General features: G+C 54.7%; 1 protein-coding gene across 37 annotated transcripts in view; it reads right to left on the bottom strand.

Annotated features, from left to right (window-relative positions):
* Positions 1 to 25,528, bottom strand: part of ZMIZ1 (zinc finger MIZ-type containing 1) — a 238,649-nt gene that overhangs the window by 61,635 nt on the left and 151,486 nt on the right. For 3 of the 37 annotated variants that reach the window (XM_070228039.1, XM_070228081.1, XM_070228060.1), the window contains exon 1: positions 9,047 to 9,406. The exons of 28 other annotated variants lie outside the window; for them this stretch is intronic. The gene's annotated coding sequence lies outside the window, so the exon portion shown is untranslated. Of the gene's footprint in view, positions 1 to 8,272; positions 8,563 to 9,046; positions 9,407 to 25,528 lie in introns of those variants that run through there. 6 more of the 37 variants (XR_011423473.1, XM_070228090.1, XM_070228065.1 and 3 more) reach the window with 4 other exon arrangements.

Here is a 25,528-nt window from a genome sequence, read left to right as displayed (position 1 = left end):
TCAAGTCACTAGAGACCCAGTGGTTAAGGCTGCCCTGGGTCCAGTTAGGTGCGGGGGGCTTTTCTGCTTTGGGCGGTGCTGCCCTGAGCCCCCAGGACATTGGTGTTTGTGCTCCCTCCAGGGCATCCCCAGGACTGCCCAGGAGCTTTTGGGACCTGTCGTTGGCAAACAAAAAGCAGACACACCTGAGGGTTACACACGCTGTCCCAATGCCCCGCAGAGAAGCCACTGCTCCTCTCAGCAAACACTAACGGAGCCCTGAGCCCCCTGCCAAAACCTCCTGGGGTCCCAGCGGGGGAGCATGCAGCTGTCAGCTCCAGGATTTCTCGGGCATTCCATATATTCCTCAGTTCAGGGCCTGTGCTGGAGGAAAGGCACCCACATGGCACACGGGTGGGTGCAGGGGGGAACATTCGGATAGGCTTTGGCCACCATGGAAGATGAAGAGGCAGCGAAGCAGGGGGATGTGTCTCCAGAGAAACAGGAACGGGCTGTGCACAACTACAAGGAGACCATGACAGGGCAGCAAGGACTGCTAATGTTTACTCAGGGTGGACTATGTCCTCACACTGTGTTCAAAGTTATAGTTGCAATATATTCTTGAATCTTCCCACAGCCCTAGGAGATGAGTACGATTCCCCCACTTTACAGATGAAAAAACTGAGGCTTGGAGAGGTTAGAGCTTCCATTGTGTAGAGGGGACAGGAGAGGAGGGGAAAAATGCTGATAAGCAAGAGGGACGTCTGAGGGGTGGGGGCCACCAGCCCCTAACAGGGAGGAGCCATGCCCTTCTTGCCTAGAACCCCCCCATACCTACTTGAGGGGAACCCTCCCTGGGAATGCTTAGCCCTCACTTCAACAAATCTCCGGGATGCCCCTTGGCCCAGCCCCCCCAGCCCCTGCTGCCCCTGCCCTGTCCTGGCATGAGGTCTGTTTCCTGAACCTGTTGTCTGCTCCACAGCATCAGGTCTGAGTGCGCTTGGCCTCCTGGAACCCAGCACAAACACACAGTGAGTGTCAAGGCCAGCGGAGTGGGAGGACACGGGATGCTGGGCCTGGGATGTCCCGCGACTCCGAGGATGTCCTTTCACCGAGTGTCTTCCCTGGAGCCCTTGGACAGCTGGAAGCCAGGCCTGGAGCCCACCTTCTTCAGGGCTGCTAGGGCCCCAAGAGCTGCTGCAACGTGGCACGGCTCACAGATCTCTGCCCAGAAAATGCTCACAGACACCAACAAACTATCTATGGACTTCAGGGGAAAAGTTCTTGTCACCCAAGTCACCCAAGGGCTTCAGGAGGCCAAGGTGTAGACTTGTAGCTCCTTCCCCAAGAAGGAAATGAAAGTGGGTAGTGTGCTGGCCCAGGCATACTTCCTCCAAAGCTAGGACACATGCTGGGACCTCCCAGACGGGTGCCAGCAGGGGACAGCCTGCAGTTTCTCCTCAGGACAGAACAAAAGACAGGCACACTCATGCACATCCCCTGCCCCACCCCCAGCCCCAGCCTTCTTAAGTCTCCTGTTACAGTGGTCACTCAGGATGGGGGATGAACCCTTGGATGGCCCCGCTCTCCGCACTGCATGGCAAGGTCTCTCTGGTCATAACACACAGTCCAAGAAGCATCCTACAAACAAGGAAACTGAGCCCCAAGGTGGAGCCGGGACAAGAAAGAACCTAGTCTCTCGGGCTCAGGAACTCAAGAGAAACCAAAAGCCTAGCTGGTTTGGGAGCTAACAGTACGCTGTGAGGGAATTAAGTCAACCTGACAGTAATGAGAGCTGCCACTTAACTGAGTGATTACTATGTGCTAGATCTGAGCTAAGTGCTTCCAGCCCACCTCATTTACTGCCTCCTGCAACCCTGCCAGCCAGAGGCAGGTATAGGCAGCTCCATTTCATTAATTAGGACACAGAGACTTAAAGAAGTTAGGTGACTTGTCCAAAGCCACTCAGCAAACAACAGATGTGGGTTTCATAATTACTCCCTGACACTGTCTTGGGAAGGACACTGGGTGGCCCCATTTTAAGAGGCCAGGGGGGTAGGGCAGCGTGGTCCTTTGGGGCCCTGTGTTTCACAGAAAGGATGGGGGGAAGTCCACGGCCCTGTGGATGGGGTGTAGGGGTAGGAGCAGCCTGTGGAGCTGCTAACAGGAAGGTAGGCAGAGTCCTCCATCTTTCAGGCCCAGGGACCCTGCCTCCCTACAGAACCACGATGACAGAGCTACAAGGGCCCTTAGAGACCCTCAGGCTCGGCACTGTCCAACAGAACCTTCTGTGATGATGGAATTGTTCAGCCACCACACTGTCTAATACAAGAGCCACTAGCCCCATGGGGCTACTGAGAACTTGAAATGTGGTTGTGTGATGAAGGAACTGAAAATTTCATTTCATTTCATTTTTACTAATATACATTTAAACAGCCACATGTGGCTAGTGACGTTCTCTAGGACAGGACAGTAAATCCAGTGCTTCTTCCTATAGGTGGGGTCCCCATGAAGGACAAGGGCTGCTGCACACCACACAGCCACCTTGAAAAGCCAGAGCTGGAGCTGGGCCAAGAACTTGGGCCTCTCCATTTCTTCCTGGATAACTGCCTTTGCTGCAACCACCCTGTGCCCTGGGCTGGTCACTTAAAGAGATACTTATCAAGCACCCAGCATGGACACAAGTGATGGAGGTCCCGTCCTGCAACTCACAACCTGGTGGGGCCCACACCCAGGTAGGCAAGTGACCATGTAAAACAGATGGATCTAAGGTTGTAGGTCCTCGACGTACAAAGAAGTAAAAAGGACTGCCAGGGGACAGCGTCCGTGTCTGCGTGTATACTGGGGGCAGAGGACCAGGGAAGGCCTCCGGGGCGGTGACATTTGAGCTGGGCCTGGAAGCAGCAGGATGGAGAGGAGACAGAAAGAAGGCTTCTTTTTCCCCTCCTGTCTGAAACATGCCCCCCCATTTTTCACAGCCTTCCCTCCCACACATAGGAGCTGAAACAGACCCTGTTAAATCTTCTGTGCACACTGGGAATCCGCCAACCTCAAGATTATACTCTTGGGAGGTGGAAAGGGTGCCTGTAAATCTCCAGCCACCTCAGGCTCTGACCGAGGAGGCTCGGAGAGGGTGTGAGACTAAACTCTGCAAGCCTAGAGGCTGTCCTCTGTCACCTGGCTCCTCTAGTCTCAGACCCAGGGAACTCCCCATATTGGTTTAAAACCTCCCAGGCCTGGCTGTAACTCCCTTTAGAGACTGAGGACAGATTCCACAAACACAGCTCTCTTTTTTCCAGGAGAGACCAGAGGGAGCCGAGGGGAGGTCTGGACAAGTTCCATCAAGTTCCCGGAGCTCTTCAGAAGAAGAGCTGGCTGCCCTCGCCCCCTACCATGGGCAACCACAAACAGGAACCCTGCATCAAGATGAGGCTTTCCATTGCGTCAGCAGAGGCAGGGACATTCTCGCAGCAGAACTCCGACCTCGCACAGCTCCCCTACTTTCCTGCCTGGATTCCTGCCTGCAACTCAGCAGCATCCCTGCTCCTGGAAGTCCCAGTGGCCTCTGTGGCTCCAAAGCCTTCAATGGCTCCCTACTGCCCCCAGGATAAAATCTGTGCTCCCCACTGTCGTTTCAGCAATGGCTCCACTTCCCCGGCTCACCTCCGCTGCTTCATCTGGAGACACACCCTCCCTTCTTCTAACATGCCTTTCTGTCTATTAGTCCTCCCACCCGACATTCATCCCCCTTTTCACCCAAGACCCAAATCCTACCCATTTCCCAAATCAAGTTCCACCTGGGAAGGGTTTCATGCTACTCTAGCCCCGAAGTCACCATCTCCCCCTCTTCCTTCTATAGCTCTTAGGGTGTGGAGCATAGGCCTCTATTCATTCAATTCTCCTCATTCTGGTGCTCCTTAGTACCTCCCACTGCATCCTCAGATACTGGTGGTAGCCCCAAAGGCAGGGCCAAGCTTTTTTCTGTCTTTTGTCTCCCTCCACCACACACACCTCCCTCTAGCACAAGACTAGTAGTAGAACTCCTGAAGTGGAGTCTACCTTTTAGAGATGAGACACAGAGCAACGTTCTCAGTACACAGATGAGAATAGAGGCCCCCAGAGGGGAAGTGACTTGCCAAAGGTCACAGACTAATTTGGCACCAGATCATAGATATTATCACTTGAGGGCTAGGCGCTGGGAGCCATGTTTCCATGAACAGTATCTGAATTATCTGCGAGAGCTTAACAAAACTAACGCCAAATCAGAGGCTGGGCCCTACCCCAGAGTTATCAAATCTCCAAAGTGATTGGGAGTGTTGGCCTCCAGGAATGTGGGTGTCCTGGCTAAAGCCCCTGTTCTCCATTCACCAAACATGCATGAATTATCCACTACTGGCCCAGGCCAGGGCACTCATAAGGCCTGGCCTCACCCCATGGGTGGGCGGGGCCAGGAGGAGAACCCAGCATGGTCGTGGGGCCCTCAAGCAAGAGTCCATGCCATGCCTGGGGCTACTGAGAGGGAGGAAAGGGGCTCCCTTCCTGAGACTGCTTGGGCAGTGGGGCGGAGGACCGCCTGGCAGGCCCAGCCCAGTGTTCTGGGTGGTGGGGTCAGGGCCGGGCTCCACCAGTCAGTTCTGAAGGCCACACAGCACTTCAGACTCCGGGGAACAAGAGTGCTGCGGGCGGCCCCCGATGGCGGCAGGGAAAGGCACTGTAAGCAGGGGCCTTGAGCACCACCCCACCTCACTCCGGGGAACTGGGAACCTGGGAACACCGCCAAAGCCCCTTTCATCCTTCAAGCTCCCATGGATGGGCCTTGAAGACCACCTTCCAAGGTGTGCTGGGGTCCCTGGCAGAGAGCCACCCCTCTTCAGACCTCTCCTTTCAGTCAGCTCAGAGCCCTAGGGACCTGGAGGCTGCAGTAAGGTCTAACGCTAGGGGAAGGTGGGCACCTCAGGACACAGGGACAAGGCCAGAGACAAAGTGACCTCACCTCAGGGCTGGAGCAGGAAACTGAAGCAAGGCACATTTAAATCTCAAGTTCAAAATGGCAGACTGAGATTTGCAGGGACTGTGAGAGGGCATTAGCGCCATCCTAGGCCTGCCCTGCCGTGTGACCTTGGGGCTGGAAGACCCTTCACCCATCCGGGCAGTGGACTGACTGTCCTTTCCTGCCTGTGGTTAGTGGCCTGGGAGCTCCCGGAGAAGCTGAAAGTGCTTGGAGAGTAGGGGCCTTGTTCTTTCCTGAGCAGGCTCCCTTGTGAGGCTGCTGCTTCTCGGCCAGGCCCTGGGAGAGTTTCCTCCTGCAGCTGAGGCTTTTGGGGGCAGCCAGGACAAGTGTGGCATAGTGAATGCCCTGTGACATGACGGGGAGCAGGTCCTGGGAGGGAGGGAGCAAAGGGCATTTTGTGCCAGCCAGTGCCCTCAAATTCTTTTCCCCCTTGGGCTGGGGCCTGCACACCTCTCCCTAGGGTAGAACTAACAAACCCGGCCACAGGCCCACTGATGGGGTCCTTCCCTGTAGAGAAGAGCCAGCCTCTCCCATGGGACCAAAGCCACATCGATCAAGGTAAACACCTCCCTCACCCGGAGAGCCTCTCTCTCTCTCCTTCCAGCTCTGCCAGGACAGAACTCTCTGTTCCTGCGGACCCAAGGCTAAGCTGGCTCCCCCACCCGATTGATGGATGACTTCACAAAGACTGATGCCTACCGCATACCAAGATGGTCCTCAGGGAGGTCTGAGGCTGCTCCTAGGACCGCTGCCCACCCTTGGCCCCTGGCTGACTTCTGCTGGAGGGCAGAGCACTGGAAGAGGAGTCGGAGGCCTGGGGGCTCACGCCACTCGCTGGGTGACCTTGGGCAAAACTGAACCTTGGTTTTCCCCTATGCTCAATGAGAACACCTAGCTTGTCCATATTTCCTCACTGGGAGGCTGCCAGAAAATAAAGTGCTAGGAAAATGAAGATTCTTCTATCAAATGGACTCATCCCACACTGTTACACCTGTGGGCTCTGGACTAATATCCTCACCTCACTTCTGTCCTAAATCTCCATCCTTCTAGCCAGAGCTGTCCAATGGAGCTTTCTGCCACGGTGGAAATGTTCCACGATCTGGGCTGCCTAATCTGGTAGCCGCTGGCCACACGAGACTGTTGAGCATTTGAAATGTGGATGGTGCAAATGAGAAACTGAACTTTTTAATTTATAAATTGCCACATGTGGCTAATGGCCACCATATTGCATGGCACAGTTCTAGACACAGCTCTGCCATCCTTACTCCCTGAGGCGTAATCCAGAAAGAGCTATCAGGAGGCTCCCAGGCAGGACTTTGGTTGAACATCTGTGGGAGCGCCAATCTCAGTCTGACTGGCTGAGACCAGAGTAGGGGCTCATCTTAGAGTTCCCAGAGACTGAGCACGGCCTGGCTGCTCAGTGCTCAGCTAACACTGACATAAATCCGGAAGTGATCTTTTAATCCCTCCATCACCTCCCTACGCCAACAAGGAAAGCTGCACCCGACCAGCTTTCTACTCATGCAGTCACTCAACAGTCATGGAGCACCTACCACCTGCCAGGCACTCTGGTTGGCACTGGGGGTACACAGTGATGAGGAACACAAGGCCCCTGCCTTCAAGGAGCTCAGTAAAGGCCTTGCTCCAGGCTCAGCTATGACTGACTTCCTCTATCTCCTACTAGGTGGTCTCGGGCACATCAGTTTTCCCATCTGAAACCAGGGCTTCCACGTCCCTAAGTGCACAGGCTCTGGTGAGAACCAAGAGGTGAAAGAGAGAGGTGAAGGGGCTCTGTGCAGGGGAGGCTGTGCAGGGGAGCGGAGACAGCATTATGAAGCAAGTCTCAAACTCTGTGCAGGCTGCTGCTTCCGGTAAAGTCCCAGATTCTCACCAAAGCATTGCTGTTTGGTGGTTTCTCACTAAGGAAGTTCACAGTAAAAATAGCTCAGGGGACTTGAATATAGCTAGTTGGGGGGTAGTCACTGCCTGGCTAATACACAGAAAAGGGGAACAGGCTTATTAGCAGCCACGTGGACTCTAAGACTCACCGTTTCCCCCACCCCCCACCGTGGGACAGGCCCTTTTGCTCTGTAGTGGATGGAAGATGAGCTTCCTGCCCGGAGCCTCTGAACTGCAGGGGCCTGAGTCCCTATCCACCATCTAGGGTCACCCTGATTTCAGGGCGGCACCAGTTTGCCCACTCCAACTCATTCCCCAGCCAGATTTATGGCGCACTCTGCAGCCCACTCTCAAGGATAGGCCATTAAGAAGCACTCTGGCACCAAGTCCTTGCCAGATGCCTCACAAAACCTTCTGCTGGAGAAGCCACCAGCCATGCCCAGCGCCCATCTGGCAGTTCAGCCAGATGTCAAGAGCAGGGGACCCAGGCCCCCACCCTGAGAATGAAGGTCTCCTGAAGCCCATCTAAGGAGATGCAGCCTCCCTCCAGTGGTGCAAAAGATGAGGGCAGGTAAAGTCACAGCTCCGACCTGTCCCAACCTCTCCCAAGCTGCCTTCCAGTTGGCCCTAGGAATGGGGACCTATCTAGTGCATTGGGCACCAAGGCGTGTAAGACCCAAACACCAAAACCACGTGGCTGGGACCACCAGAACCTCCCTTTAGCCCTGACACTGCTCTGAGAGACCCACTCTCTGAGGTCTGAAGGTCCTCACAGCCTGGCGTCAGGTACCCCCAGAAAGGCCCCTTCCTGCCCTCCAGTGCAAACCCATCTCTTCTCCTCCTTCAGCCAGCCTCCCAGCAAACATTTGTCAAAAGTCTGTTCTACACCCACCACATCTCTGAAGGGCACCCTGCCGCAATGGTGGCATCACCAGCGCCCGTCGGGGTCTCTGGGTGCTTCCAGCATTAGGGCTGTATCCTGACAAAGGAGCAGCTTGAAGTTAAGGACCGTCGGCCTCTGCGGACGGCTTCCTGGCCGATTCTTATTTCTGCAACAGCAGCCAATTGAGGACGGAACCTTGTAAATGTCTGCTGGTGAGCCAACATTTCACCTTCGGGGAGGGAGTGTGGGGGAGCAACCAGGCCCCCGGTCCCGAGGAGAAATGAGGTCCCCATCTGTGGACGCACAAAAAGGGCCCGGTGCACGCCGGTGCCACTCTCGCGGCCAAGCCTCGGGCTGACACCATGCAGCACACGGCGCTACCCACAATGCACCGGCCCTCTCAGTCACACACAAGCACGCACACTCACCCCCGCGCCCGTAGGGAGCCCGGGCCCGGCCCGCGGACGCCCCGGGGCCGACCCCTCCAGCCCCGCACTTACCCAGAAGTTGCACCGGCAGCGGTCCCGCCCTGGCGCCCGCGGGGGACTGGGGCCCGGCCGGGGGCAGCCGCGGAGAGCGACTCCGGGCAGGGTTCAGCCGGCGCCGAACAAAGGCTGCGCGCAGGCAGCGAGCGCCGCCTGCATCCCCGCTCCGCGCCCGGGGGGCGGCGGCGGCGGCGGCGGCGCGGGGGCCCGGGCAGCTCCGGCGCCCGCTCGCTCCGCGCTGCCCGCTCCGAGGGCGCTCCGGCTCCCGCGCTCCCGCTCGCTGCTGCCCGCCACCGCCGCCGCCGTCCGGCTACCGCACCGCACACATCAATTATTCATCGCCCGTCTCCAGCTTCCCGGGCGAAGCCAATCACAAGCGGAGGCGCCGCTAATGGAGCCGCCGCCGCCACCGCCGAGGAGGCAGCCAGCCGCGCGCCGGGCGCAAGCGACAGCCCTCCGGGGATGGGGATGGGCCGGGGGCGCGCGGGCGGCGGGGGCTCACGGGGCGTGCCAAGGAAACTTCCCACGGCCCGCGCCCTGTGCCGCGCGCCGGGACCTGGCCAGGACGACCACCCACCCGGCGTGCTGCCGCGTGGGGCTGGGGGCTCGGGGGAGGCCGGGCGCGCCGCGGCAGGGGGAGGGGAAGGAAGAGGAGGAGCGCGAGAGAAAGATGAAAGGCTAGCAGACCTGCCTCGGCGTCTCCAGGGAACCCCGGCTCGCGCGCGTCCTCCCCACCCCACGAGCCTAGGCGTCCGCACCCCCGCCCCACAGCCCGCCGCCCGCACTCACTCGCGCACAGAGAGGGTCGGCCCAGCCACTTTGCTGCGAGGGAGCGAGAGCGACTATGAATCGGAGGCAGCTCACATTTCAAACTTGCACGCAGGGGTGGTGCTGATGCACGCCGCTGCCGAGCCAACGCACGACCGGACCAGCGGCGCTCCAGCCTCCGAGCGGGGGCGGCGACCAGGCCCCCTTCCCTCCCCCGCCTAGGCAATTAATTGGAAGCAACACTTGTGCGAGTGTTGCTCCCGGAGCGCTGTCGCCCGAGGGGGCCGCCGGGAAGGAGCTGACGGTGGATGACTTCGGGTGTCTCCCACCCCCCAGAGAATCCTCCAAAGTGGCCATGCTAATGAGGGTCCACGGCAGGGTGGGGGCGGAGGAGAGAGCTGGCCTGTAGGCGGCCTCGGCCGGGGGGTGGGGGGGAGGGGAGGGAGCGGGGCGGGACTGGGGCCGGATTGCGACTTAGGTTTACAGGATTTTCGGAACAGGTTAGAGGGTGGAGAAGGCAGGCGGCCTGGCATCTTCCCTGGCACAGGGGCCCCTGCCACCCCTGGGATTCCCCGAGCCTGGAGCCCAGAGCAAGATGAGCGGGCGCACGTACGCTTGAGCTCCCCGACTTCAGGGAGTTCCTGTGCCCTGGAGCCAGCAGCCGGTAGGGAAGCCGGGGGCGGCTGCTTCGCGCGGCCCTGCCCCGCCCCGGGAGCTGCTGCCTTCCTGACAGTGCATCCTGTGGTGGCCACGGCCTTTTCCTTCCAGCCTGTCTGTCGCAAGGGCTCCTGGTGCTGAACTGAGCTTGCCCCCTCTCCACCCCTCCGCCCCCAAGACAACCCTGGAAGCCCACCAGCTGCCCTACTCCAAAGGGCTCCGCGCCCCCCCACCCCTTTCGTGAGCACCTTCACCTTCTGGGGAGAAACTATATAGCCCTCTCCCCCAGCCCCGCCCACCTGCCAGTGAGTTTCTTGAATGGTGACCTAAGGGCCCCAAACAATTAGTAAGGTAAGTGGGGCCGCATCATTCACCCTAAAGAAAGGGAGCCAGAACTGTCATTAAAATCTCTATATTGGACTGCCATGCACTGCTCTCCTTGCCATCTCAGGGAACTGACCAGGTTCAGGAGCCTTTGACCTTGCTTCTCCTGATTTCATTCCTGGATTACCATCCCTGAGCCTCTGGCTGGCCCCTAAACCTTCCTGTCTGTCCTACTGCCGGCCCTAGAAGTGGCTGAGACAAATTACTTATCTAAAAATTGTGTTCTTGCTCCTTGTTTGACATAAATCGTTAGCAGGCTATAATCCCACCCACTGCCACTTGAAATATCACTTTCAGGGATGGCATTTGGAAATGCGGTTGTCATGGGCTTTCCCTCTGAGAAGCTGGTTAAATGGATTAATTCATACTTCATAACTTGCTGCCTTTTGGGCAAGAACTAGCTTCCTGCAAGAGAGATTAACTGGCATCCCCTTCTTGCGAGGCCAACCCTGGGGCAGCCAAGGGAAGAAGGACTTCTCTGCTCTGCACAAAACTGCAGGCTGTGCTAAGCCTCACCTCCTCTAAGGAGACTTCCGTCATGTTGGGTTACAATGGCTTCTTTGGGGACAGTCACTGATTCACAGAGATATTCAGTGGGGCCCTGCCCTCCCAAGCAGCCCCACAGAGGTTTGGGGTCCCAAGAGGGAAGAGCCGTGGGGTCCAGTGAAGACTCTCTCATCTTCTGCTCTTTGGTTGGCCCAGTCCCCATTGCAGATCCCCTAGACAACTTACCCTAAAGCCCAGTGTTCAGCCAGCGACACCCAGAAACAGATGGGCGTGACAATTTGGCCCACTTTTCAGAAGAAAACACTAAGATGTATGGCTCTAAGACCCAGTTTCTAACATTAATCTGGTTGTAACACAATGTCAGGGCTCACACCTCGATTATACAGAATTCAAACAGCCAAGACCTCAAATAACCAGAATGCTCATCTCCTGGATTCTCCCCTCCCAGAAGTTCTGTGCAATGATCGTTCACAGTATCAGTCTGATCCTTAGAGCCTTCTGAGCCACCAAAGACCCAAATGTTTAGAACTTACAGGTTGATTTCTGAAATAACCTGTACATGTTAGTACTATGTGGCCAGCCTCAGGCACTGAGTTCAGAAAAGCCGCTCCTGTAGGTTGAGCCAGAATCTCGACTGGAATTGAGCAGAGTTTTACACCAGATGGACACAGACCTGGTAGCACTGCCTTTGAAACTGTTAAGACAGCCCCACCAGTCCTCCTCTCTGGCCCCAAGCCCCCAGTTCTCCCAGGGACTCACTCCTGGAGAAGCCCCAGGCTTGGGTGGGAGAGGAGCATTAATATGCTCGTTTAAGTGTCTCTGGCCTGGGGCCAACAGTTTTCAAACTTCCCCAAGTAAGCCTCCCTTTCCCCCCAAAAGTAAAATACTCTCCACTAGCAGATTTACCTAATTAGGAAAACAAATTGTTTTCAAGCATCCATTCACCAGCCAGCACAGAAGCCCCCTTCCTCCACTCCCCTCGACCAAAGCTCGGGTTTTCACATGCTAATTTCAAGGCCTGCTCAGCCCTATTCAAGCCACTAAGGCCTGCTTGGGTAGCAAGCTCCTATTAATATGACACACCCAGAGTCCACAGCAGTACAGCTACTCCAACCAGTTCTTGCTTCAGAAGGGCTTCTTCCCGCTTACTCCACATTCCAGCTTCACTTCTCCAACTTCCAAAGATTAGTTCAAAAGCCTAGGGCCCAAAGAAGTCCGCTCCACTCCCTGGGCGCCTGCCTGGATAAGGATCTACAGGAAAGGGGCCTAGACAAAGCTGCTCTCCACCTCTGCGTACAGACACTCTGTAAGCTCTCCGAGTGATCTTGGTGAGGGGGGCGCAGCCCAGAAGAATGACTTGGGAGGCAGAAGAAAGGGAGAGCTGCGGCCCGGCACCCTGGCTCCTTGATGAATGCCCGCGAGTGCTCGGGAAGCCTGATGTGGGGATCAACAGCGGGTGGCCTTTTTTGTGGGTGTTCCAACTCCTGCCGTGGGCCCTGGTGAGGAGGAGCCGCCCATAAATCACAGCAGCGGGGAAGGAGCAGCAGCTCGCTCCAGAGGGCGCACGGGAGGGAGGGTGCTCTGGTAGCCTGTCATGCAGAACCCACCTCTGCAGGACCAGCTGGGCCCTGGGGGGGGAGGAGACAGCTTCAATCAAGTCTGGGGTGCAGGAGAAGCCTCTTCCAGGACTCCCCAGCTCAACTACAGAGGGCTGGGCCTCCTGTATCCTGTGCCAGCCCAGGCCAGTAAGGGGAAAAGGGGGAAAGCCACCTAGGATGAAGGTCCCTCAAGGGTGGAAAGTGGCTCCACCCCCAGGCTTCCAGGCTGAGGGCTGGGTTGTCTCCTGTGCTAGGCTTCCTGTGGTGGGAGGCCTGAGGGCTTATAAAAGCCATGCTCCCTCCACTGAGACTGAAGAGAGGCATAACCATGAACTCAAGAGGTTACTCTTCTGGGCACTCACTTCTGAGTCACAGAGCTAGGTCTTCCTCCAGCAGGGCTTGCTGATTCAGCAGGTCTCAGCAAGGATCTCTGTGATTCAGAGATGTCACCCATGCAGGCTCAAGTGCTCAGAGAGGGAGTGAAGACTAGAGGGCGGGCCCTGGGGGGTGTCCATGTGAATGTGACAGGTGTGTCTTCAGGCCCTGGGGGCTGCCTGTACCTCCACCTTCACAGGACTGGTCCTTCTCAGAACATATGGAAGGGAGTGCAGGACATAGAGTGCGTTCAATAAAGAAACACACACCTCCTGGAAGTAGCTGTCTCACTGCCAGCTCAGCTGCCTCGGGAAGGCTCAAGCAGCTATACTGGGCCTGAGTCCTGAGCATGGGCTCTGCCTCCAGGGACCTTCTTCTGGAGTTTCTGCCCACCTCTGAGGAGTCAAGGCACAAACTTCCTTTTGATAACACTGTTCCCTCTGCCCCCTTTCCCTTTGCTCCTTGGCTCTGGTCAACCTCAATTCTACACGTACAGTCTTAAAGAAGGAAGGAACCCTTGAGGTTAAGCTCCCAGTCAATGCAGGTGTCCCTGACACACAAGGGGACAGCAAGAGGGCACACTCTCACTTCTGACACAGAGCTAGGAGCCCCAAGCTGGATCCAGGCCTCTCCTCTGTCCATACTAATGCAGAGCTCAGGGTGACAAGGTGCTTCCTGGTTGCCAGGCATGGTTCAAGGCCCTTTCCAAAAGTGTCAACAGGCCCTCCTCACCGACAGCCCTCTCTGATAAAGTGTGATTATTATTCCCACTCTACAGAGAATAACCCTGAAGCAGAGAGGTTTAGACAACTTGCTAAAGGATTTAAACTACTCAGCAATCTGGCTCCAAAGTCTGTACCTGTAACTGTCATACTATATTCCCAAGATGGGACTCCAGGGCCTAGAGGAGAGTGACCGTCAGGGTCACACAGCAAGTTAGAGCTGTGTCCCCCGATTCTTGTTTTATATTCTTTCCAGCACACAACATTACATATACTGAAATACTTCCTTTCTTTGTGTTTCTTTTTCATGTTTAGCATCTGTGCAATTGTAAGCATCCGCCTATCATTTTGGGTTAGCCAGGGCTCTACCTGAGGGGCGACTGGGGACATGGTGGAGAATGAGACCCCCTGGCTCCTCCTCTTGTCATTGCACTCCACCTCCCTTCATGGATTTATCCCCAAGAAGGGCCCTCATCCCAGTCTTAGACCACTTTCCCACAAGTCTGCATTTGGCTTCTGCCCAAATCTTATAATCACTTCATTAGGAACACAAAACCAACCCCTGCCCCACCCCCCCACCCAGCACCTCCGAGAAGCCCTACAACCGCAAGGTCATTGAGGATCTAGGAAAGCCTCCTGCAGGCTGGAGGAGGAGAGAGGATGGGGAACGGAACCCAAGAACCAGGCAAAAAATGGTCACTCAGGTGGCTTCCGTCTTCAAGAGCTGCCTGCCCCTCCACCTGCTCAGCTGGAAAGGCAGCTGCCCCCCCCAGGCTGTCTGCCCATGCCACTGGGATGGCCACAGCCTCTCAGCCACCAGGATGTCTCATGGGCAGAGAAGCCAGAAGGCAGGCACTGGCCACGTCCCCACTAGCTGAGGAGCTGTAGAGGGAGGGGACACGCCTGGATTTAGAGACCGAGGCTCAGGAAACAATTACTGACTAGCTGGTAGCCCTGGACAAGTCACTTAGACTTCCTGAGCCACCACCTCCTTCGCAAAATGGGAGTGAGGCCACCTACACCAAGGAAGACCAAAAGAGATAACAGTGATTATTCTCGACAGGCTGAGAGGCTGCGGTCTTGTGGGTTGAACTGTGTACCCCTCAAAAAGATGTGAAAGTCCTAACCCCTAGTACCTACGAATGTGACCTTATTTGAAAATAGGCCTTTGCAGATGATTAGGGTGGCCCTAATCCCACATGACTGGTGTCTTTATAAAAAGGGGACACAAAGACAGACACTCATGAGGGAGAACGCCGTATGAAGACTGGAGTTATACTGCCACAGGCCAGGGAACTACCAGAAGCTGGGAGAGAGGCCTGGGACACGTCCTCCCCTGGTGCCTTCAGAGGCAGCACGGGCCTGTGACGTGACCCACTGATCTCAGACTTCTGGCCTGTACCACTAAGACAGTGTGTTCCTGTGATTGAGCCACCTGTCTCCAGGCCTTTGTTATGGCATTCCTGGCAAACTGACACACACGGCGATGCCATGAAAACCCAAGCTGCAGCAACTTGCTCCTCTGCTTCAATCCCGTCCTCAGTGGCTCCAGCTCAGTCAGTGCACAAACCCACAGGGCCCTGCCTGACCTCCCTGACCTCACCTCCTTGCAGTCTCCGTCTGGTTTACTCTGCTCCAGCCTCACTGCCCTTCTGGCTGCAGACACCCCAGATGCCCCCTCAGGGTTTGCCAGGCTGGTTCTTCTCCAGGTGGCTAGGCCTGCTTCTCACCTCCTGCAGGCTTTCATCCTGGTGACGCCTTCTTGGGGAAGCCTTCCTCAGCCACATGGCCCAATCACTTGGCAGCCCCTCCCGGCACTTCCTACCACTCTCCTGACGGTGCTTTCTCCTTCACATTTATGACTGGTGTATTTCAATTACTTCTCCTTAGTGCTGCCTCCCTTACTAGAAGGCAAGCTCTGTGTCAATAGTAGCTTTTGTCTGTTTTATGTGTTATATCGAGAGTATCTAAAATATGCTAGGCAGATGTGTGATATTTGCTGTATGAATGAAACAAGGACCAGCTGCCTGAAGGAGTGAGTGAGTCTAGGCGAGTAGTGCCCTGTCCCTCTGCCCGCTGGCCCAGACACGAGGTCCCCAACCTGCCCACCTGCCCTCTGGAAGAATGTGGACTGTTTCTTGGCAGAGGCAGCCTGTTCAGACAGGAAGCTCAGGCTGGCCAACAAAGGGACTGCCGGAGGTGGTGGGGAGCTCAACACCCAGGCCTCTAATGAATCTCTTCCCATTGATTTCTGGAATTGCCTTTGAAGGGAAGGGAGGGCCAAGGCAGCTCAAATGTCCGTGCCTCAGCAGTCCTGGGGTTTTTTGCTTCTCCCAGGACACAGCTTTGACAGGAGGCTTCCGGAGAGCCCCCGGGTTGGACTGACATAAACTCCCTGCAGTTGGAAAGGCAATTTCCCTTCCTGCTGGAGTTGTCTGCCTGTCTGTCTGCCTGGCTGTGTGGCACAACTCCCCGTCTGGGCTGGGGCAGCCAAATTCTATTCATGATGCTCCCCAGACAAAGACTCATGCTGGCCCCAGAAGGACGCTGTCCACTTTGTAGAGAAGGACATGAGGCTCAGATGGGGAAAGATTTAAAGCCATAGACACACTCTGTCCCAAGGCTGGGGGGCTGGCAGGACTGACTGCAGGCTGCCTCAGCAGCCATCCAACCCCAGTGTGCCCTTAAACCTGTGTGGCCCATTCCATCCAGCCCTTGTTCCTCCAGAGCCACTACTGCCCATTTGGAACCACCAACTCATTGCCATTGGAGAAAAAGAGCCCCCAGTTTTATTTTTCAAGTGAGGAAACTGAGGCTCAGAGAGAGGCCAGGGTTTCCTCCAGTCAGCAAATAGCGAGAAAGTGAGGTCTAGACCCAGGACTCCTGGCTTGTTCCGCAGCCCTAAGCCATCTCTCCCATTGCTGAGTTCTCACCAAACTGTGATGTCAAGGGCATGCTCTCCAAACTGTAAAGTACTAGACAGATATGAGGGCTTACTGTTCTAAAGGGCTCCTGTTCATCAACTGTCTCTTCCATGAGCTGGTGGGAGTTGGATGGGGAGGGTCTGTCCCACTGTTTTTCCTAGTCCTCACAGGGAGGTTGGGGGCCAGACCCTGGACCTTTCAGCTCCTTTCCTCATCCACAGTGGGAGGCACACACATCAAGAAGATGGGTAGAGGCCTTTGATTTGGGCTCAAAAGAAGCAAGGAGCTTCTGACAAGTCAGGGTTGCCCGGGTGTGGTAGTGATCGCTGTGTGTAAGCTGAGGATAGAGAGCTGCAGAGGGGATCCATAAGTAGGCTTACGGCTTCTGAGGCCCAGCCTGGGCAGCAGGAACAGGGCACAGGCCATGGGCATCACCGAGAGTCGCCGTCCACCCTTCCCTGCACACACGGCACAATTCCACTCCAGCAGTCTCTTGTCTAGACAAGAGCCTCCAAACTCTTTTCTCTGCCTCTGGCCCCTAAGTCCCTCTTCTCCTGCTGAGGCTTTTTAAAAGGCAAATCTGACCACATCACTCCCTTGTCTAAAACCTTCCCCCAGGGCCAGCCCAGTGGTGCAGTGGTTAAGTGCCCACGTTCTGCTTTGGCGGTCCGGGGTTTGCCGGTATGGATCCTGGATGCAGACGTGGCACCGCTTGGCAAGCGATGCTGTGGTAGGCATCCCACATATAAAGTAGAGGAAGATGGGCACAGATGTTAGCTCAGGGCCAGTCTTCCTCAGCAAAAAGAGGAGATTTGGCAGCAGATGTTAGCTTAGGGCTAACTGCCCTAAACAAAAACAAAAACAAAAACATTGATCTCCCTTGCCCAAACAAAACAAAAAAAAGGAAAAATAAATATTAATAAAATAGCATAATATTTAAAAAAAATAAAAAATAAAACCTTCCCCAGCTCCCCAGTGCTGTCAGCATCAAGTCCAAGTTGGAGCTCCTTAGATTAACATTCAAGGCCCTGGAAGTCTCACATGTGGTCTCCGGGAGAGCCCTTCTGCTCCCCTCGACCTGGTTTCCTCCTGTCTGGATGTTTCCAGCAAGTCCTTTAAAGGCATTTATAAACCCTGGTTTGCTCAACTGTACTGAGCAATCAGCCTTGGGGATCTCAGCCCTGAGGCCGCTATGATTTGGGGCCAAGTAGTGCTGCTTCTTCCCCACCTCAGTTTCCCCATCTGGGATGTAGGCAATATTCTGGGATGCATGGTAGGAAGGCACAGCCCTGGGAAGCAAGCCAGTGCTCCTGCGGCTCCCCGTGAGCAAAGGGAGCCCATGTGCCCCTCGGGCCCCAGGCAGACCTGGGAGTGAGCTGTGTAATTGAATTTGGCCTAATTACCTAATTGCGCTAAGGAACAAGTACTGACAGAGGCCTCAGGGTCGGGGATAGTTGGAAGCCAGGAGCCAAGAGGTAGCTTCTAGATTCCTTAGGCATTCAGGGAAGCAGTGCTGGGCACCAGCACCTTCATAGCCCTTAACCTTTTGGTCACTTGAACCCTGGGAGGCAGATGGTACTGTTCCCACTCTACACATGAAGAAACTGAGGCTCAGAGAGAAGCATCTTGCACGGGGACAGAAGTCAAAAGAATTAGAGAAGAAATTTGAACCACATTCCTTCTGCATCTGGGGCCTTTGCACATGCTGTTCCCTCTGCCTGGAATGCCTCCCTTCAGCCCCCTCTCTGAGCAGATTCTCTCCTTGGAGCCTTCTTGCAAGGGTCATTTCCTTAAGAAAGCCTTCTCTAGGCTCCCAGGCTCATGGTCCCTCTCATCTGCCCTTTGTAGAACCTATCATAATGATTACACCATTGTCGGAGGGTATTTATTGCAAATCTGTCCTCTCCATCAAGCCTCAAGCTCCTGGAGAGTAAGGACCACATGTGCCTCACTCCTGCTATGTCCAGGCATCCAGCATAGGCTTGAGACACTGTGGTGCTCAATAAATGTTTGCTTAATGAATGGATGAATAACCTCTAAATTCTGTTTTTGTCCAGACACAGTCTGTTGGTTTCCTGCCATCACTAGCCTGGGCCTCGGGGGGTCTCATCTGTAAGGAGCTTTGCACCGGGGCTATGCCCAGAGTCCCTCAGAGCTGCATGGGAGCCAGAGGGATGCTGCAGGGCAGAGACAACCTCCAGACATACTGGCCTCAAGGATGGGAGACAGGAGGTCCGTGCTGTGAGGCCCTGAGCTGGAGGCTTCAGATATGAGGTCCCACTGTTGGGAGGCAAAGGGACAGGCCCAGGGTCACTCAGCCTGCAAATAACCAGAACTGGAAGCCAGGACTGCCTGAGCCTGGGACCTTGCCTCATTGCCCCTCACCATGCTGTCATCAAATGACAGAGCAAATGAACTAGGCTAACTTACAGAAGGACAAGTACTTTAATCCAAAGAAAATCATGTGAGTAGTGGAATTTCAGGTCTCATGAAACGAGGCAGGAGAGAGATGATTAGATTCCTCCACAAAGGCAGCTGCCCACTGGGCTAACCCACAAGGCGGCCCAGCTCCTGGATGCAGCCAGGCCTCCATTCCTCCAGGACTTGGGGGTTGTCAAGCCTCCTTCCTCCTTCTGGGAGGCAGTGCTACTTGGTACCCAAGTGTACAGATCTGGAGAAGGACTGCTTGGGTCTAATTCTAGCCCTGCTACTTATTAGCTGTGTGGGCTTGAGCAAGTAATTAACTTCTCTGAGTCTCAGTTTCTTCTAAATATTTTTGTAAAGATGAAAGGAGAGAATAGACATGCAGTATTTTGCCCAGTGTTTAGAACATGGTAAGGACTCAGTAAAAATTAACTCCTAAATTGATCAGGAGTAGAATAACGGTAATATTAGAAGCAACAGGATAGTAGGAGTAATAGCAATATCAGTAAGGATAGCTGTTGTCGGAGTAACAGTACTAGTAGTAGTAATGGGAAGAGTATCAGTGGTGAGTATTGTATCATGCCAGTCCCACTCCTGGTATGCTGAGGGATGCTGGAAAGATTGCTCCCTCCCTCTGGGCCAGCTATCCTCAGATAAAAATAGGGGGTTGGGCCAGGGGATCCCGAAAGACTTCCGCACTCTGCATTCACATCAGAGCCTAACAGTAGCAATAAAACAATACTACTTACTATTTACACTTGGTACTTACTATATACCTGTGTACTCCACAAGGGCACTGTCTTCCTGCCTCCCCTTTCCTCTCCACACACAGTGTCCTCCTCCCTGACCCAGCTTTCTTCCTCTCACACCTGATTTCACTGGGTAGGGTAGTATCCGCCCACCTGTTTTGCCTCAGTTGCTGGGATGTGGCAAATGGATACTGAGTTTGCATGCAGGGCACAGATCCCCACATCATCCCAGCTAATCCTCAACACCTCATCACAACAACCCCATGGAGGAGGTATGGTTAGCCCCATTTCCCGATGCCACAGCTAAGGCTCAGAGAGGCTTATGTCAGTTACCTAAAGTCACACAGCTTGAAAACAGGGGAGTAGGAGGCAAGCCTCCACAGCTGGACATTTGCCATGTCATGCAGATGATTCCCACACCTCTAAGGGTCCTCTGTCCCCCTCAACCCGGCCACCCTGGACTCTTCAGTACCAACCCTCCCCTCCTAACACAGCACAAGGTGTCATTCTGTATTCAGTGAAGATGATACAGTCCCTTATACTCCACAGATGAACCCTTCCTCCTCCCATCAGTCACAGGCCCATCTGTCCCTGTCTTGGTCCTCAATGATTTAAGTCCCATGTCTCTTCTGGCCACCTGCGAGCTGGCCCTCAGTCACAGCTGGACTGGCCAGCACTGGGACTTAAATAAAAGGTGGTTGATGATTGAAAACCACAGAGATGGGGCCGGCCTGGTGGAATAGTGGTTAAGTTTGCGTGCTCTGCTTCGGCGGCCTGGGGTTTGCCAGTTCGGATCCTGGGTGCGGAAATGGCACTGCTTGGCAAGCCATGCTGTGGCAGGCATCCCACATATAAAGTAGAGGAAGATGGGCAGAGATGTTAACTCAGGGCCAGTCTTCCTCAGCAGAAAGAGGAGGATTGGCAGCGGATGTTAGCTCAAGGCTAATCTTCCTCAAAAAAAAAAAAAAAAACCCTCAGATTTCTCGCAGCATTGGAATCTCTGACAGTTGTGGGTGTGTGTCTCACGGCCTCAGGTGGGCCCTGTACGGTGGCTGCTCGATGGGGGTGCTGGGCTCTCCAATCCCCAGTCCCCCTCTAATCTTCCACCTGCATGCCATTGCTCGTTGTATCACCGCCTGGCTGCACGGACAGGCGGTGACACCAAGCTGAGGCAGCCCCTTCCGCACAAGGAGGGGGCCTGGGACCCAGACCCTGAAGCTTAGTCTTGGCTGGCCCAGGGCACCAGCGCCTCCGAGGACCTGGCCCCTGGGGCCACCTCTCACTCCCTATATTCTCCCTTCAGAGGGGCTGCACCTTTCTTCTCCTCTTTTGTTTTTCTCCTCCCACAGTTCTCTCTCCATTTGGGGTGGGAGGAGAAGAACCAGATGCAAAAAGCCCCGTCCCCAGGGGGTGGGTGCGCCAGCCTCTCCCTGGAGACCACCAAGGAGGAGCTGCTTCCACAGGGCTCACAGCCAAGTGAATGGGGCCTCTGCCTGCTTCCCAGGGCTCAGCTTCCCCACGGAGCTCAACAGCACACCAATTTCCCGCCGTCTGCATGGGGAGGGCGAATTCCCATTTTCTCTCTTCCAAGTCCCTTTTGCACAGATGTAGGCCTTTCACACATGCGGGCCCCTTGCCTCTTGGCCTCCCGGCAGACACTTAATTGGGAGGAAGTGATTCTAAACATCTGGGGCACACATCTGAGAGAGGGCTCAAGACCACACGGAGCCGGGAGGAAATGGGAATACATGCAATTATGTCACTTCCTCGGCTGAGGGTGCTCAGGAGGGGGCAGTGCTGAACAGCAGCAAGCATTTCTGGGGGTGTAGCCCAGGGCCGGAGCTGGGCAGGACCAGGACTGGTGCACTGCGGGCAGTGAGCCTAGGGCGTAGAGGAAGAGGCTGCAAGTGACTCCTGGGAAGAGCTGAGCTGCAGCCAGTGGAATCAGTGATGCATGGAGCTGCTGTCCCAAGGGGAAAGGGGGAGACAAAGGAAATGAAGGAGAGAGGAAAGGGAGAGCGAAGGAGAGCAAGGAGAGGAGGAGAAAACGGAAAGGAGAGAGGGAGAGGGAGAAGAAAGGAGGGAGGCGGAGAGAGGAAGAGGGGATGGAGGAGAGAAAGAGGGAGAGGGAGAGAGGGAAAGAGAGAGAGGACAGAGAGGCAGAGGACTATCGGACTCAGCTCAGAGAGGCCTCAGGCTTCCAGGCAGCGCGTGCTTCCCTGGCAGCCCACCAGGAGAGCAGCATGCCCTGACAGGTGCATTGTGGAGGCAGATGACCCAGTTCTGATCTCGGCCCAGCCACTCCCCAGCTCTGTGACCCTGGCCGTGGACTTCACTTTTCTGAGCCTCAGTATCCCCATCTGGAAAAGGGGACAGCAGCTCTCCTTCCTGGGCTGTTGTAAGAGTCAAGGGACTCACCTCCCTGAAGTGACGGCAGAGCGTGGCTATCTCTGACTCTCCCTCATTTTTCCAGCCCTGTTTGGTTTGTGAGCTTCCTGCTGGAAGTGGCTGGCTCCAGGAGGTTCCACATTCTCTCCTGTCAGCTTCCTCTGTTGCTGATGTGGGTCTGTTGACACTGTGTTTTTCCTAAGCGTGTCCTGGTCTGTGAGCTCCTTGAGGGTACAGACGATCTCTAGGGTTACTCAAGTGCCAGTCACAAGGTCTGCATATAATAGGTACCCATGCACATTTGTGGAAGGGCTGAATTTAGCTTATCCTTTGCACTGAGTTTCTGCTGTCATTATAATTATGTGCCTGTTTGCAAGGCAGATTCCTAATTCCACCCCCCCAACCCCCAGCCCCGGTAATTCCTGTTTCCTGCCCAAAACAATAGTGACTCTTCATCTCAACCAGGTGGGACTGGGTCCTTCGGAATTCCCTACAGGAGGCCAGCCTAAACAAGCCAGGAAATGTGTCTAGGAATATAATGAAGCATCTGTTAAGACCTCTTCAAGGAAAGTCATTGGCCAGAATTGCCAAGCTCTGGGGTCTGTTTCTCTCTGAGCCCAGAAGAGCATGGCCAAGGTGATGATGCTTCCTTTCAGCCACCTGCCTGGCTGCCACCCTGTCCCCAGTGAGGGGAATTACCACCTTGCAGAGCTTCCACTGCAAAACACAAACACCTGGTTGCCTGGGCAGCACCTTGCCAGGGTGGCATGATCCAGATGGTCCCTTGAGAAGCAGCTGGGTTGCCATGGAAACGAAATTGCTGCTGCTCTAGCCAGGAAACCTGGATTCTAGATCCACTGGACCCCAAGCTTAGAACAGTGAAATGATTTGCATAAAGTCACACAACAAGTAGGATGCAGAGCCTGTACTGCAATTCAGGACTTAATAATCAGAAGAATTATGTACAAAGCCCTTCTGAGATGCCGGCTTGTGTTAAGTACTTTGTACCCATCATTTCCTGAGAGGCTGGGAGATGTGGCTTGGGTCACATATGGCATGGAAGTGACGGAGCAGAGCCAAGCCCAGGTCAGCCTGATGCTGAAGCCTGAGCTTGACCCTCTGTCCCACGCTGCCCCTACTCTGGTTTCCAGATCTTGGCTCTGTATGTCCAGAGATCAGCTCTATCCCAGAAGCTAGCGGGACCTGACCTGAGGGCATCTCAAAGCGTAGAGGTGAGGAGGGCTGGGAGACTGCAGGCTGAGACCCACAGTTCCCAGGACCTGGCCCCTCCTGAGCCCTCACTCTGCTGTGCACGCTGACTCGGGAAGCTTATGAGGGGCAAGAGGGCAGGGGTCTGCTGGCCAGGATCTTTCTCCCCGGCCCTGCTTGCCAGATGGGCCCTGGGACACTGACAATGAGCCTGATCCCAGAAAGAGAAGGCACAACAAGGGAGGAGAAGAAGCATGCACTTGGAGTTGGGCAGGTGTTGGTCCACACCCCTCCTACCCCATTCTCTTCCTTCTGTCCTTCTCCTCTTCAGTCTCAACCATCCAAATATCCATCCATTCAGAGCTGTCCACCCACTCATCCCTTGCTTTCCTACACAAAGGAATTGAGTTACTTTGGGCAAGTGAATAAATATCTTTGTGCGTCAATTTTCCAACCTATAAAATGGGTTGGTCATTGTTTGGATCAGTGCTGATGTTCATACACTACCCAGCACAGTACTAACATGAAGCAGGAACTTAATAAATGGGCCTTTAAATGTTACTTTCTCTCTTGAAAGAATTTTGGGAGGGGGTGCAGGGTGACTTGGTGAGACAGAGGCCCTCAAACGTCCCCAGACAAAGGCACAGACAGGGTGCTGCTGGCCCTGTCCAGTATTTCTCAGCCAGCTCTTTACTCTCCACTGCTGCAGGCTGCCTGCCTGCCCTCCTGGGAGCCAGCCTCCTCTTCCTGGGGGAAAGGAGGTGTGCTCTTAACCCCATGGGAGTCTGTGCTGTCTTGGAGACAGCTGCAGGCTTCTGGCCTGGGGGCCTCAGGAAGGGGCTGTTCCCCACCTGAGTTAACAGGCTCTCCCACTCATCTCCTACCCACTTGGAGGTGGGTGTGGTTGACAATTACCTCGGCCTTACCCATGCATATAGGTTCCATATTTTCTAGAGCCCCAAACACGACACAGGGTCAGGACAGGGTTTGGGGCTACCTCCATGTATGAGAGGCATCCCAAGAAAGTCTGAATGCCAACATGTTGGAATAAGATTACTAACACGTATATAGCACTTACTATACGCCAGGCTTCGTTCAAAGCACTATATGTACATTAACTCACTTAATGCCTATGATGTAGGCATTATTATTATTCCCTCTTATCAAATGAGGCAAGCATGGAACAGAGAGGTTTAGTGAGGCTTTTCTAAGGTCACACAGCTGGCAAGTGGAGGACTGGGTGGGATTCACACCCAAGCAGGCTGCGGCAGAATTCATACTTTTAACTACTACTCCTCTCTGTGAAATAGCTGAATAGTTTTTGGGAAAAATATTTGAAATTGGGGCTGACCAGGAAATTGTGATAATAGCAGCTGATGTGTCAAATGCTGCCTCTGTGCCCGGCTCTCTGCTACTCACCGTCTGTGGACAGTGAGTGTTGGACAAGCTCAAAGATGGGAGGGGTTCAACCTCCCAGCCAGGACAGATCATTGTCAAATACTTAATACTTCCCCTGGCATGCACGTCAGGTGATCTTGGCCAGCTCTCCTGAGTGATTAAGAAGTCTTTCCCATGACTTCATTTCAACCTGCTCGTAGAGAGTAGGGGACAGCCTTTGGCTTCAGGGTCAGATATTCTTGTTTAGATCACAATTCTGGCTCTTTTTAGACAAGTGGCCTTGGTCAGATTACTCAGTCTTCCTGAACCCCAGTTTCCCTATCTGTGAAATGGAGTAGGCATGGGCCTGGGGCCATCATGGGATAAGTGAGTTCATGGATGCTCCACACGGTGTCTGGGACGGAGAAAATACTGACCAAATACTTGCTATCATCATGACTGAAAGGAGCCATAAATCAAATGTTTTCCTAATCCAGATGCCTGCCCTGGCCCTGTAAATCTAAATAAGCAAGCCTGGGGGTACCTGCACGGCTGTTAATTCCCATCTGTTTAACCCAGAAGGTGTTCACAGGAGTTGGCCGGTGGCTGAGGGGTTAAGTTCTGCGCTCTGCTTTGGGCTCCTGGGTTTGCTGGTTCAGATCCTGGGTGCGCACATGGCCCCACTCATCAGGCCATGCAGAGCACATGCGTCCCACAGAGCACAGCCAGAAGGAGCTACAACTGGAATATACAACTATGTACTGGGGCTTTGGGGAGAAAAAAAGAAAAGAAAAGGGAAAACAAAGAAGGTATTCACAAGGCTGTGGCTTGCAATGCTTGCTTACAAAGTTCCATGACCACCTCACCCACTTTCTGCCAAGCCCCTGCTCTATTTCCCTCTCAGCCCCTTGAATCCCCCCAAAATCCCTCCTCAGGAGTGAGAACGCTAAGCTCCACCTTAAAACCAAAGCTCTGCCTTCCTTAATCCTCTTACCTGGCTCTTTCCTCTGCAGAATTAATTGCTGCCGATGGCTTTATTAACTTCTCGGGCAGCCATGGCATCTTCAGGGCACCATGGGGCAGTGGGGCTGTTTTGGCAGAAACTTTATCTCAGATGCACTTGGAGCTGGGTGGTGGAAGGCAGAACTGGCTGCAGGGTGACAACCCTGGTGCCCGTAGGGTGATAACT

This window comes from Equus caballus, chromosome 1 (genome assembly GCF_041296265.1).
Source record: "Equus caballus isolate H_3958 breed thoroughbred chromosome 1, TB-T2T, whole genome shotgun sequence".
NCBI lineage: Eukaryota > Metazoa > Chordata > Mammalia > Perissodactyla > Equidae > Equus > Equus caballus.
Note: the sequence above shows the minus strand (reverse complement) of the source record. Positions and strands in the feature narration are given on the sequence as shown.